At 43.0% G+C, this 14,530-nt stretch overlaps 1 pseudogene; it reads right to left on the bottom strand.

Moving 5' to 3' along the window:
- Nucleotides 1–12,626: 12,626 nt before the first annotated feature.
- Nucleotides 12,627–14,261, bottom strand: LOC103085765 (chromodomain Y-like protein pseudogene; annotated as a pseudogene).
- Nucleotides 14,262–14,530: the final 269 nt, after the last annotated feature.

Raw genomic sequence — 14,530 nt, forward strand, 5'->3', positions numbered from 1 at the left:
CGTAGAGAGCAGTTGGGCCACCGACTGCAGAAGTGTATCCTCCCACTGCCCACCCCGCGCGGATGGGAGGTCGAATGAAGCCGGGACAAGCCAGCGAGGCTGTACCGTGGCGCGCATCAGTCCCTTGGAACATCCTCTCCCCTGCCGCGGCTGTAATGGATCTTTGCCTCCTAAAAGAGGAAGATAATGCCGGGTTTAGCTTATAAATAGATAGTTGTACGCTCTCCCTGCGAAGCATTGATTGAGAGAGCCAAGCTGACTGTTGATCTAATTTTAACTTACATTTTAGCATGCAGCCTCTCCACCTCCCTGTCGCTATTTGGCGGAGCGCAGGGCTCAGCTGTCTCAAGCGACCGCCAGAGGGCGGGCCGCTAGTGTTCCTGCCACCGTACCCGTCTGGCCTCTGTTTACGCAGGCATACAATGCCGGCCTTTATTGGGTTTGAAAAATAGGAGTTTCATTTTCCTGCGCCGGGATGACCTCATCACTCATGAAAGTCAGGGGAAAGCGAGGAATTGGATGACAGGCAGTCAGGAAAATAAAGCTTGCATTTCACCGTCTCCCACTCCACCACCTACACAGCGATCAGGATGTGCTTCTCATTTAAAAATCACGTTGCTGAAGCCGGGAAGTGGGGGAGGGAGGGGGGAGCGGAATGTTAAATCCTTGTTGGTACCCCGGCACTGTGTGGTCTGTTTAGAAGGTTAGTATCACCTACTCTCTGCCTGCAAGGTTTCTCTATGGAGCTGTCACCAAATGCCAGTGCACCAACACTCTCTACGAAAGAGTGACTTGACTTAAAATATTATTAGTTATTCTCAAGCATGATTCACCTTGCCACAGTTTAAATAATGGTCATCAGCAATTTTATACTGCTAGCTTGTAAATTTCAGATCTGCTTATGGCTTCAGACGAACAGGATCGGTAATTACAGTCTATCACGTTTTTGTTGCCACCTTTTGGTACCACAAATTATAGGGTAGAGTATAATGTGATGGGAAGGGAGACAGAAGACAAAGAAAAAATCCCCCTCAGAAATTCCCCAGCCCTGGAGCTCAGTATTTGGACTTTCCTTCTGGGGTTGAGTGAAACATATTAATAGAAGCTAATGTTTATCAATCACTTGCTATGTGTCTGGCACTGTACCAACCATTTTACATTTGTTGCCTCCTTAAATCCACAAGGCAACCTATCTGTTAAATTCTATCCTTATCCCCATTTTAGGGTTGAAGAAATTGAGGCTAAGTTACTTGCCCAAAGTCAGGTTAGCTAGTAAGGGGCAGAGCCAAGGTTCAAGGCTCAGAGGTGAGTGACCCTGAGCTCATGCTCTTGATCGCCATGTTATATGTCTTGAAAACCTGCCTACCCTTGGCAAACTCGTAAACTTTCTTCATCTCGAAGCGAAGGAGGGTACATGTGAAGAGAGGGTGGCAACTTTCAGACAAGGCCTGCCAAGGCCAAAACCAAAAGGTTCTTCACAGGGAGAGCTCCTGAAAAAGTGAAAAATGTACAAAGAAATTATCATCTACAGCTTTGCCCCTGACAATAGCTTATAAGATGGACATAAAGTCACCAGAAGAAGGAAATGTTCAACAAAGGGTCCTCACTTGGCCAATCATTCAACAAATATTTGCTCACAGTGAACTGGCCATTGCAGTGAGCACTGGGATAATATGATGAAGACAACAGACATGGTCCATCCTTTCCTGGAACCTCATGAGGGAGGGGGTTATAAATAGATGAACAACAAAACACATAATTATAATTGATGATGACTGTAAAAAGAGCATGAGTTATTTGGGGAGCCCAGGCTGGCCTGTCTGAGGAAATGACATTCCAGCTACAACATGAGTAGGAATTAGCCAAGTGAATGACAGGAATGAGTGTATTGTGGACAGACATGGGAAGGCTTTGAGGAGGAAATGGTGTTGAGAATGGAGCAATCAAGGGGGGGAGAGATGTGAGAGGAGATTGGAGAGCTCACATAGGTCTTGTAAACTAGAGTGAGGATTTTGAACATCACCTTAAGTGCAATGGGAAGACCCCTTGAAGAGTTTTAAGCATGAGAGTGAAGTGATTTAATTTATATTTTGAAACGATTACTTTGTGATGGGGAGCATGGGTGGGAGATGGGATAGGGAGTGGCCGTGGGTAGACCATTAGGAAGTCAGTGCAACAGCTCAGGTGAGAGATGACGGGAGCTTGGACAAGGCTTGGCATGTTGGAGGAGGAGGGAAGTGGATGAACTAGTTGGGGGTTGGTGATGGATTAGACAGGAGAGTTGAGGGAGAGAGAAGGGTCATGGATCTCTCTCAGTTTCTGGCTTGAGGCACAAGATTGAATGAGGCATCATTTATATTTATATTTATATTATTTATAAATCCAGTGGACATGAAAAGAGGAGCAAGTTGGTTTGGGCCATTCTTATTTGAAGAGCAAAGGCTGCTGACCAGCAGACAGAAAGGAGACTTCAAGGGGAAGTTTTGAGTGACTTGTCATTTCTTTATGGAAATGACCTTGTTTTTGTTGCCTCCATGGTTGAAAGGTAAGCATTATTACTGTTGTAAGACGCTATAAGGAAGCAGTGAGGTGGTGGTATATGTATATGCTTTTATTATGAAACTTGGAGTCTGTGAGCTCCAAAGGAACCTGAAGAGGCCAACCAGCAGCAACTCTTGACTTGTAAAGGATCGCAAGCCCAGGCAGCAGCACTGTGTTTTACAGCCCCACGTAGAAGCAGAATCACCAGTGTCACAGTTGGAAAGGATGGCATTGCACCCACTAGGAAACTAAATACCTACAGAGATGAAGTGATTTGTCCAAGATATTGCAGCAAATCTGTAAGTGAACAGGGAAAGGAAAAAAACAGGTCTTCCGCTGCTTTCCCATGCCACTCTGCCTCTCAGGGGTCAAGGCTTTCTCTCTTGGGCACACAAGTCTTCTGCTTCATAAGGGGACATTGCTGAACTGCTGTGATACTGGTAATACACTTTCATCCAAACTCCGTGAGAAACGCAAGTCTCTGGAGTCTGCCCACCATTCTGCAATTCTTCAGGACAAGAGCCCCAACTTTCCTTAGCATTTCTGGGCACTTGCCCAGGCAGTGCTGCCCGAGGTACCCAGCTCCTGGCAAGAGATCATTTTTTCTTGAGTCAGAAGGGAAGGATGGATTATTTCCCTCCCTCAGGGACTGTAGGATACACTCTTGCCCTTGTGGGAGGCTCCCAATTATAAAAGAAGTGTTGATGACCTGCTGTGCACCAGACCCTTTGCCCATGGAGCTCTTCTCAGTTAATGAAGTAAACACTAGCTGCTTCTTTCCTTCCTTCACATTCTATTTCCCTGCCTTTTATTCTTTGGAAATTTTAGCATTGGACTGGAACTGAAAATCATTATCCTATGCTTTCCTATGCTGCTTTAGAGTCATGGAAACATCTCTTTTTCCTCAGGTATGTACAAACCTGAGATGCAACCAATTGTCCGACCAATTTGACATGTTAAGAGTAGAAATATATGATCAAAATTTGCTGCTATCAAGGTAAAGCAAGAAAAGTGAAAGTGGTTTAAATCCATTTATCTAACACATCGTTTTGAAATAAAGTTTTTCACAACTATGATTAGTGGTGGTATTTAATGACTATGAATCTTAGGTGTTAGGTATAAACAGTCCTATCTGCTCAAATACACTAATTTCTTTTAATCTCTTCAAGTGGTAAATATTTGTGTATGTAAATCTTCTTTTTTCCAGTTTTATTGAGATATAATTGATATACAGCACTGTATAAGTTTAAGGTGCACAACATAATGATTTCAAGTGGTAAATATTATTGTCCTTATTTACACAAGTTTCTTCTGAAATATTTAATCTCCAGGAATATCAGTCTATACTATTATAAGGACAGTAATATTTAATGGCAGTAGTTTTCTAAAGAAGGGTATATTCAAAAGTATGACTTATAGGATGGCATTTCTGATGGCATTTCTCAGCAGAGATGGACATTTATGCAACAGAAAACAGCCATAATGATGTTTTAAATAAACAACTAGGCAAAAACAATGGCATGAGGAGATAGTTACGAATGATTCCTATAGCGTAGAATTTTATCACAAGAATTTAATCAAGTCACTTAAATGCTAAAGGCTGCTTCATCATTTAGTCTCAGTTTCTTTAAAAAAAAAATCTTCTCACATTGACTAAAGAAGGCTTAATTTTTCAATTTATACTTTTCTGCATTTTATTATTTCTACAATGCATATATGTGACTTTTACTAACAGAAAAAGCAAAAACATTAAAGAAAATTTATCCCATGTTAAAAAAAAAGACACCTCAAAATCAGAAGGTTGTTGCATAACAGGAGGATGCTACTTTGATATTAATCTCCAACAAAAGTCATTTGGAGGAAAAATGCCTGTCAAAGCAGAGAGCCCATATAAACAATAGGAAGAGCTTGAGAGTTGAAAATTCTGTTGTTTAGGCTGTTCTTAAATAGGAAAACGTTTATTCTTTTATACCAGAGAATAATTACAGTGGTTTGTGATTCATACAAGATGTACACTGAAATGACGCTGCTTTGAATTCTTTCTCCAGTAGGGTCTGGGCTTGTGCTGGCCCTGAATATAGGCATTAAACAGAAGGATGTCTTCCTGGGATTAGGCACTCCGTTTGTAACTATGCAATATAACAAGTTAACTGTCCTAATTAGGTTTAGAGTCCACTCCCTTGACCTCATTAGCAGACAGTGACACTAACTGCTTACAAGCAAGCAAAAGCATTGATAACCTAAACTGTACAGATTAATGAAGGAAAAGGACCCACTGCTCTCTGGGAGCAGACTTTTCCCAACCAGTCAATGGGTGAGGGATTGCAGTCTCCTTCTGGACGTTGTAGGCAAATGAATTATTAAGAACAAGTCTCTGAATAAACAAATCGAAGCACTTTTTCTCTGCTTTTCATGCTGCTTATCTCACTTAGGCTAGCTGTTCATTGATGAGAAATTTTTTTAACGACAAAGTTTTGGGGAGGTCCCATTCTTTTCATGGCCGTCTGGATAGCCTTTGACATTGCTCAAGCACAGACATGGTGTTTTAACCATCCCTGCTTGCTCTGCACACATATCCTGCCCTGTTTTTTCTTTTCTTTTCTTTTCTTTTTTTGATGGGGAAGTGCATTTGACTTCTTGATGCTAATTGAGGAGAGAAGACTGGGAATGAAAACGTCTTAAAATTCTTTGCTCTTGTGCTCAGGCAAAAACACCTTTTCCCACTCTTCAGTGTTTTTAACTATCCCCCCTCCACCTTTTATTCCTTCAGTTTGGAGCTGTGGTTCCCAGTGCTTTTCCTGCAGAAATCCACATAGGCATGTGCCACCCCCTCCCCAGGTGTAGAAATAAGATGGGATGCAGGTTGGTTGCCTTCCACTTCCTCGCCTGCTCTGTCCCCGCTCTGAAAGCATGTGAGAACATGTGGGAAGGAGAGCAAACTTGGTGCAAGGATAATCTTACATCCACTGCAACTTTCATGAAAAGTGCCTCATTTGCAAACTTCAGAACTTTATTACTTAACAATAAATTGCCTGTGGCAAACTGCACAACTGACTGGACAGTATGTCGCAACACGGTGCTTAGGAATTAGAACAGTAATATATTCCCATTCTTAAGATGAAGTGAGGGACAGAGTCTACAGGATTTTGCCACAGAGGCCCCGAGACCCACCAAGCACAATACCTCCTATTCAGAGTAGAGGTTTCTCTGTGAGTATCAATCTGTAAGAGGGAAAATGAACTCTGATCTGATGCAAATGAAAAGAAATACAATGTGCAGAAATACTGAAACAATCCAGGTTATGATGCTAAATATTCATACCAAGAAACTGCATTGATTCAGGCTCTTATCCTTTTCATGACGTGGTTTCCTCTTCTTTACAACAAAGGCAATTATAGTACATACCCAATAGGACTGTTAATACCTGTGAAGCAGTGTAAATTCTGCCTGTCATATAATAATCTCTCAGTAAAGGTTAACTCCATCACTATTATTCTCATGACATGAGCACAGGCATTGAAGTTAAACTGAGGATAAACTCCAACACTGCTAGTGTTGTTAATTTTATGAGCACTAAATTCACCCTAACTATGACATAATACTGAAAGGGAGGTGGGTTTATGGCCATCCTTGTAGCCAGTTCAAATTATTGGTGAGCCAGAATACAGTACAGGTATGGTTAAATAGAAAATTAACCTTGGGCTTCCCTGGTGGCGCAATGGTTGGGAGTCCGCCTGCCAATGCAGGGAACACGGGTTCGAGCCCTGGTCCGGGAAGACCCTACATGCTGTGGAGCAACTAAGCCCGTGCGCCACAACTACTGAGCCTGCGCTCTAGAGCCCGTGAGCCACAACTACTGAGCCCACATGCCACGACTACTGAAGCCTGCGTGCCTAGAGCCCATGCTCTGAAACAAGAGAAGCAACCGCAGTAAGCCCGCACACTGCAACAAAGAGTGGCCCCGGCTCACTGCAACTAGAGAAAGCCTGCACACAGCAACAAAGACCCAAAGCAGTCAAAAATAGAATAAGTAAATTTTTTGTTTTGTTTTTTTTTTGTTTTTTTTTTTTGCGGTACGCGGACCTCTTACTGTTGTGGCCTCTCCCGTTGCGGAGCACAGGCTCCGGACGCGCAGGCCCAGCGGCCACTCCTCACGGGCCCAGCCGCTCCGCGGCATGTGGGATCCTCCCGGACCGGGGCACGAACCTGCGTCCCCTGCATCAACAGGCGGACTCCCAACCACTGTGCCACCAGGGAGGCCCCAGTAAATTTTTTTAATAAATAAATGAATTGTGGTAAACAAATGACATCTTGAAAAAAAAAGAAAATTAACCTTTAAAAATTGTTCATTTCTAGTGGAACCATAAATTGGTACAAACATTTTTTTTTAGCATCTTTATTGAAGTATAATTGCTTTACACTAGTGTGTTAGTTTCTGCTGTATAACAAAGTGAATCAACTATACATATACATATATCCCCATATCCCCTCCCTCTTGCATCTGCCTCCCACCCTCCCTATTCCACCCTCTAGGTGGTCACAAAGCACTGAGCTGATTTCCCTGTGCTGTGCGGCTGCTTCCCACTAGCTATCCATATTACATTTGGTAGTATATATAAGTCCATGCCACTCTCTCACTTCGTCCCAGCTTACATTTTCCCCTCTCCATGTCCTCAAGTCCATTCTCTATGTCTGTGTCTTTATTCCTGTCCTGCCCCTAGGTTCTTCAGAACCACTTTTTTTTTTTTTGATTCCATATATATGTGTTAGCATACGGTATTTATTTTTCTCTTTCTGACTTACTTCACTCTGTATGACAGACTCTAGGTCCATCCACCTCACTACAAATAACTAAATTTCATTTCTTTTTATGGCTGAGTAATATCCCACTGTATATATGTGCCACATCTTCTGTATCCATTCATCTGTCAATGGATACTTAGGTTGCTTCCATGTCCTGGCTATTATAAATAGTGCTGCAGTGAACACTGTAGTACATGACACTTTTTGAATTCTGGTTTTCTCAGGGTATATGCCCAGTAGTGGGATTGCTGGGTCATACGGTAGTTCTATTTTTAGCTTTTTAAGGAATCTCCATTCTGTTCTCCATGGTGGCCGTATCAATTTACATTCCCACCAGCAGTGCATGAGTCAAGTGCACCCCCTCCAGCATTTATTGTTTGTAGACTTTTTGGTGATGGCCATTCTGACTGGTGGGAGGTGATACCTCATTGTAATTTTGATTTGAATTCTCTAATGATTAGTGATGCTGAGCATCCTTTCCTGTGTTTGTTGGCAATCTGTATATCTTCTTTGGAGAAATGTCTGTTTAGATCTTCTGCCCAATTTTGGATTGGGCTGTTTGTTTTTTTGATATTGAGCTGTATGAGCCGCTTATAAATTTTGGAGATTAATCCTTTGTCAGTTGCTTCATTTGCAAATGTTTTCTTCCATTCTGAGGGTTGTCTTTTTGTCTTGTTTATGGTTTCCTTTGCTATGCAAAAGCTTTCAAGTTTCATTAAGCCCCATTTGTTTATTTTTGTTTTTATTTCCATTTCTCTAGGAGGTGGGTCAAAAAGGACCTTGCTGTGATTTACGTCAGAGAGTGTCCTGCCTATGTTTTCCTCTAAGAGTTTGATAGTGTCTGGCCTTATATTTAGGTCTTTAATTCATTTTGAGTTTATTTTTGTGTATGGTGTTAGTGAGTGTTCTAATTTCATTTGTTTACATATAGCTGTCCAGTTTTCCCAGCGCCACTTTTTGAAGAGGCTGTCTTTTCTCCATTGTATATTCTTGCCACCTTTATCACAGATAAGGTGATCACGTGTGCATGGGTTTATCTCTGTGATTTCTATCCTGTTCCATTGATCTATATTTCTGTTTTTGTGCCAGTACCAGACTGTCTTGATTACTATAGCTTTGTAGTATAGTCTGAAGTCAGGGAGCCTGATTCTTCCAGCTCCATTTTTCGTTCTCAAGATTGCTTTGGCTATTCGGGGTCTTTTGTGTTTCCATACAAATTGTGAACTTTTTTGTTCTAATTCTGTGAAAAATGCAATTGGTAGTTTGATAGGGATTGCATTGAATCTGTAGATTGCTTTGGGTAGTAGAGTCATTTTCACAATGTTGATTCTTCCAATCCAAGAACATGGTATATCTCTCCATCTGTTTGTATCATCTTTAATTTCTTTCTTCAGTGTCTTATAATTTTCTGCATACAGGTCTTTTGTCTCCTTAGGTAGGTCTATTCCTAGGTATTTTATTCTTTTTGTTGCAATGGTAAATGGGAGTGTTTCCTTAATTTCTCTTTCAGATTTCTCATCCTTAATATATAGGAATGCAAAAGATTTCCGTGCATTAATTTTGTATCCTGCTACTTTACGAAATTCATTGATTAGCTCTAGTAGTTTTCTAGTAGCATCTTTAGGATTCTCTATGTATAGTATCATGTCCTCTGCAAACAGTGACAGCTTTAATTCTTCTTTTCTGATTTGGATTCCTTTTATTTCTTTTTGTTCTCTGATTGCTGTGGCTAAAACTTCCAAAACTCTGCTAAATAATAGTGGTGAGATAATAATAGTGGCCTACCTTGTCTTGTTCCTGATCTTAGAGGAAATGGTTTCAGTTTTTCACCATTGAGAATGATGTTGGCTGTGGGTTTGTCATATATGGCCTTTATTATGTTGAGGTAAGTTCCCTCTATGCCTATTTTCTGGAGGGTTTTTATCATAAATGGGTGTTGAATTTTGTCGAAAGCTTTTTCTGCATCTATTGAGATGACCATATGGTTTTTATCCTCCGATTTGTTAATATGGTGTATCACATTGATTGATTTGCGTATATTGAGGAATCCTTGCACTCCCAGAATAAACCCCACCTGATCATGGTGTATGATCCTTTTAATGTGCTGTTGGATTCTGTTTGCCAGGATTGTGTTGAGGATTTTTGCATGTATGTTCATCAGTGATATTGGTCTGTAGTTTTCTTTTTTGGTGACCTCTTTGTCTGGTTTTGGTATCAGGGTGACGGTGACCTCGTAGAATGAGTTTGGGAGTTTTCCTCCCTCTGCTATATTTTGTAAGAGTTTGAGAAGGATGGGTGTTAGCCCTTCTCTAAATGTTAGAATTCGCCTGTGAAGCCATCTGGTCCTGGGATTTTTTTTGTTGGAAGATTTTTAATCACAGTTTCAATTTCAGTGCTTGTGATTGGTCTGTTTATATTTTCTATTTCTTCCAGGTTCAGTCTCAGAAGGTTGTGTTCTTCAAATAATTTGTCAATTTCTTCCAGGTTGTCCATTTTATTGGCATATAGTTGCTTTTAGTAACCTCTCATGATCCTTTGTATTTCTACACTGTCAGTTGTTACCTCTCCTTTTTCATTTCTAGTTCTGTTGATTTGAGTCTTCTCCCTTTTTTTCTTGATGAGTCTGGTTAATGGTTTATCAATTTTGTTTATCTTCTCAAAGGACCAGCTTTTAGTTTTATTGATCTTTGCTATTGTTTCCTTCATTTATTTTTTATTTATTTCTGATCTGATCTTTCTTTCTTTCCTTCTGCTAACTTTGGGGTTTTTTTGTTCTTCTTTCTCTAATTGCTTTAAGTGTAAGGTTAGGTTGTTTATTTGAGATGTTTCTTCTTTCGTGAGGTAGTATTGTATTGCTATAAACTTCCCTCTTAGAACTGCTTTTGCTGCATCCCATAGGTTTTGGGTCATCGTGTTTTCATTGTGATTTGTTTCTAGGTATTTTTTGATTTCCTCTTTGATTTCTTCAGTGATCTCTTGGTTATTAAGTAGTGTATTGTTTAGCCTCCATGTGTTTGTATTTTTTACAGTTTTTTTTCCTGTAATTGATATCTAGTCTTATAGCGTTGTGTTTGGAAAAGATACTTGATATGATTTCAATTTTCTTAAATTTACCGAGGCTTGATTTGTGACCCAAGATATGATCTATCCTGGAGAATGTTCCATGAGCCCTTGAGAAGAAAGTGTATTCTGTTGTTTTTGGATGGAATGTCCTGTAAATATCAATTAAGTCCATCTTCCTTAATCTGTCACTTAAAGCTTGTGTTTCCTTATCACAAGGAAACACAAATCACCTTTCCCAAATCACCTTTCTGATTGGTGAAAGTGGGGTGCTAAAATCCCCTACTGTTATTGTGTTACTGTCCATTTCCCCTTTTTTGGTTGTTAGCATTTGCCTTACGTATTGAGGTGCTCCTATGTTTCATGCTTAAATATTTACAAGTGTTAAATCTTCTTCCTGGATTGATCCCTTGAGCATTATGTAGTGTCCTTCTTTGTGCCTTATAATAGTCTTTATTTTAAAGTCTATTTTGTCTGATATGAGAATTGCTACTCCAGCTTTCTTTTGATTTCCATTTGCATGGAATATCTTTTTCCATCCCCTCACTTTCAGTCTGTATGTGTGCCTAGGTCTGAAGTTAGTCTCTTGTAGACAGCACATATACGGGTCTTCTTTTTGTATCCATTCAGCCAGTCTATGTCTTCTGTTTGGAGGAGTTAATCTATTTATATTTAAGGTAATTATCGATATGCATGTTCCTGTTACCATTTTCTTATTATGTGTGTGTGTGTGTGTGTGTGTGTGTGTGTGTGTGTGTTAAGAAATATTAGTTTTATTTAACCAGTTTTCACAGCTGAATATTTATTCTATAAAAACTTTACAGATTGTACAGTTTATCTATAGTTCAAACTACTGAACGAAAAAAGTAGGTCCCACAGATGCAAAAATACTGCACCAGCCAATCCATGGTAAAGGCAGATTTACAGGCTGTACAGCTCTCCACGAGGTTGGGAGGTGGTCGGTTCTAAGTGTAAACTTCAAAACTGTACAAAAATAAGGTTTTGATTTTATTTCATTCTTCATACATTCAATATGATTGCAAGCTCAGAAGCCTACCGAATGATAGGCGTCTGGAATCAGGAATCAGTCCCCACTCCTGGCGGGAATGCAGACGTCTATTTACACAGGGCACTCTCAGACAGCATCCTGTACTTGGTATATTGTGTAGACATGAAAGCAGAGACCAAGAACATTAAACGTCGATATAAGGTAGTTTTTTCTCTTAAAAAGGAGTTTTTGCATTTAATAGTGTGCCAAAAGAATTTTAACTTATTAAATAAAATATATTCTAAGTGAACCAAAAAATTACACTTTGTAAACATAAAAATACTTTATTTTTGGTGCAATACATCAATCATATCTGCAAACAGAAAACCAAAACTGTATATAAAGTAGTTTTCACCCAGTAACAAGAAGCACTTATATAGTTATTTTTTCAAATGGGTCAGAAAAACTAATTACAAACCCCCTATAACTTAGAGAGCATACTTAGCTACTCAGTGATTCGCTAACACTGCAAAACAAGCTTTCCCCTAGAGAGAGAGTGGTTTCTTCCTGTTAACGGGGTAAGAATCGGACATATTTAAGAAAGAAGGCAGAATCAACTGATTTCTCAGTGTGAATCCTAGGCGTCTTTTAGTCTGGGGGTATATTCAGCAGTGGGTATTTAATCAGAAATACTTATCCTAAAAGAGTAAGTCTTCCTTTCAACTGAGAAGTTTCCATCTCTGACATTTTGTACCTTCCTGGAGACAAGGGCATGCCTCAGATCTTTCTATATTTCTATTTGGGGTGGGGATTGGGGGGCGAGGCAGGCAAACACCTCTTTAGATTCTGTTTTCTAGAAGGAAAAAACAAGGAAAACAAACATTATTCCAGACTCTTCTGACACCCAAACCAGGAAAACACACTTCTTTTTATATAGTACTAGCCAAAGATAAAAGTAGAGCCTCAAAGAGCAGCCCAGAGCTCACAATTATACTTTTATACTTGTGTGTGTATTAAGTATAAAATAATGACGTTTGGACAAGCTTTGTGGTTATTTTAAAGTTACAGTACTTAAAAACTCCTTGGTAATAAATAGCTTGGCTGTTTCAAGTCCTGCTTCCAAGCGTGAGCTCCACGTGAACCTGTTTCAGGCTGTGAGGGTGGGTCCACACCCCGGGGAGCCCCAGCCGGCCTGCGCGATGCGACTACAGGGTCGGCTGGGGCAGCCCGGCCGTCAGAACCCATCGATCTTCCTCTGCAGGTACTTGAGCATGGAGTCCACGCCCTGGGCCGAGCCCCAGATCTGCTTCAGCACCTCGCACTCCCGCTCGTTGGCCTGCTCCAGCTCCAGCTTCATGTTGCAGCGCACCAGGGCCTTGGATTCCTCGAGCACGACCGGGTTACAGGAGGCGAGCTTCTTAACGCGGACCATGACTTCCTGGGTGAAGGTCCCAGGCCAGAACACCTGGGAGACCAGGCCTTTGCCGCACGCCTCCTGCGCCGTCAGCTTCCGTCCGCTGAGCAGCATTTCATTCGCAGATGCTCCTCCCATAATCTTGGGAAACATCACAGTGGAACAGCCATCTGGACTCTGTCCGAAGGTTGTGTAGGGTGTTTGGAACCAAGCCTTCTCATTGGCCCAAACCACGTCACAGAGAGGCAGGATGGACGCTCCTAGTCCAATGGCTGGGCCGTTTACGGCTACAATAATAAGCTTCTTAAACTGAATGAAAGTATTCACGAAGTTTCTGATGGCCTCGGCCATCTTCGTGCTCTCTCTCTTCCGGTCGTTGGTCAGGCGCCGGATGAAGTAGATGAAGTCAAGGCCGTAGCAGAAGACGCTGCCCACGGCGCTGAACAGCACCAGCTTGCTGTCGTCGGCAGCGGCCGTGCTCAGGGCGCTCTGCACTTCCTTCATCACCTCTGGGTTGAGAGAGTTGTTCTCGGATGACTTTGTGGACAGCAGGATGTGGGTGAAGCCGTCCTGCTTCCGGACGACAATGTCCCTGTACCTGTAGGCACTTTCCGTCTGCCTCACGCTGAAACGCAGCCGCTTGTCAAAGGGCTGGTCTCCTCTGTCGTCGATGAATTTCCTCTTCCAGGCCGTCACGCCCGTGACTGACGTCTGCAGGTTGGTCATCCCGTTGGCCGTCAGCACGTCCATGAATGGGGAGGAACCTTTCCCGTTCACGGCTAGCCCCGTGGCCATAGCCGCGGTCACAGGGCCGGACACCTGCGGCACCAGCGGGTGTATCAGGGGCCGGCTCCCCATCTGCGCCCTCTCGGCACCAGGGCCCAGCAGAGCTCCTACTGGCTTTTTGGCCGCCACATCCGGCGCCACTGTGTCCTCCTGCCCCTGCTCGATGGGGTCCAGTTTCTCGGGGCTCTCGCTCTGAAAGCCGTCCACCGCGGTCCTGCTCTTGATGGGGCTCTTGGGCACGAGGATCTTTATACCTGACTTGGCCGGGTCCATGTTCTTCCGGTTCAAGAGGGACAGGGCTGGGTCCTTCCTGAACTTCTGGCTGGCGGCAAACAGCGGGCTGGCCTTGGGCTCGTGCTCTTCGCCGACCACTAGCGATTCAGGAGAGGCCTTGGAAAAGCTGCTGTTGGTGGACCTGGAAATCTGTTTCCTAGCATTGTTCAGGGTGGCCCGGTTGGCCCTGGTGAAGGGGCCCTCCCTCTGCTTCTCGGTGTGGCGCCTGTTGAAGTCGTGGATGTACTCCTCGCAGTTTACCAGGTTCTGCTCCGGTTCCCAGGTGTCATCCTCGCTGTCGTAGCCCTTCCACTGGACCAAATATTCCGTCTTCCCTTTTCTGTTCTTCCTTTTGTCAACGATTCTTTCAACCTCGTACAGCTCCTCGGAGGCCATGGTGGGCGGTGGAGCTGGGGGCGTGGCGCAGGGCCGTTGAGGCGCCGCGCAGCCGGCGGCCGACACTTTGTTTCAGTTGGGTCCCTGTGGAGCCTGCGCTTCCGGCTCCTGCTCGGCTCCAGGGCCGTTCGGGTGCGGACCGGCCCTCACTCCTGCCGGTGAGGGCCGCCGGCCGGGTTGTGCGCAGGAGCAGCTGCGTAACGTGCCCTCCACGCCGCAGCGCTCACTCCCCGGTGGGCCGGCTTGGGCTCAGGGGCATCGCGCAGCCG

Source organism: Lipotes vexillifer, unplaced genomic scaffold, assembly GCF_000442215.2.
Source record: "Lipotes vexillifer unplaced genomic scaffold, Lipotes_vexillifer_v1.1 scaffold946, whole genome shotgun sequence".
NCBI classification, from domain to species: Eukaryota; Metazoa; Chordata; class Mammalia; order Artiodactyla; family Lipotidae; genus Lipotes; species Lipotes vexillifer.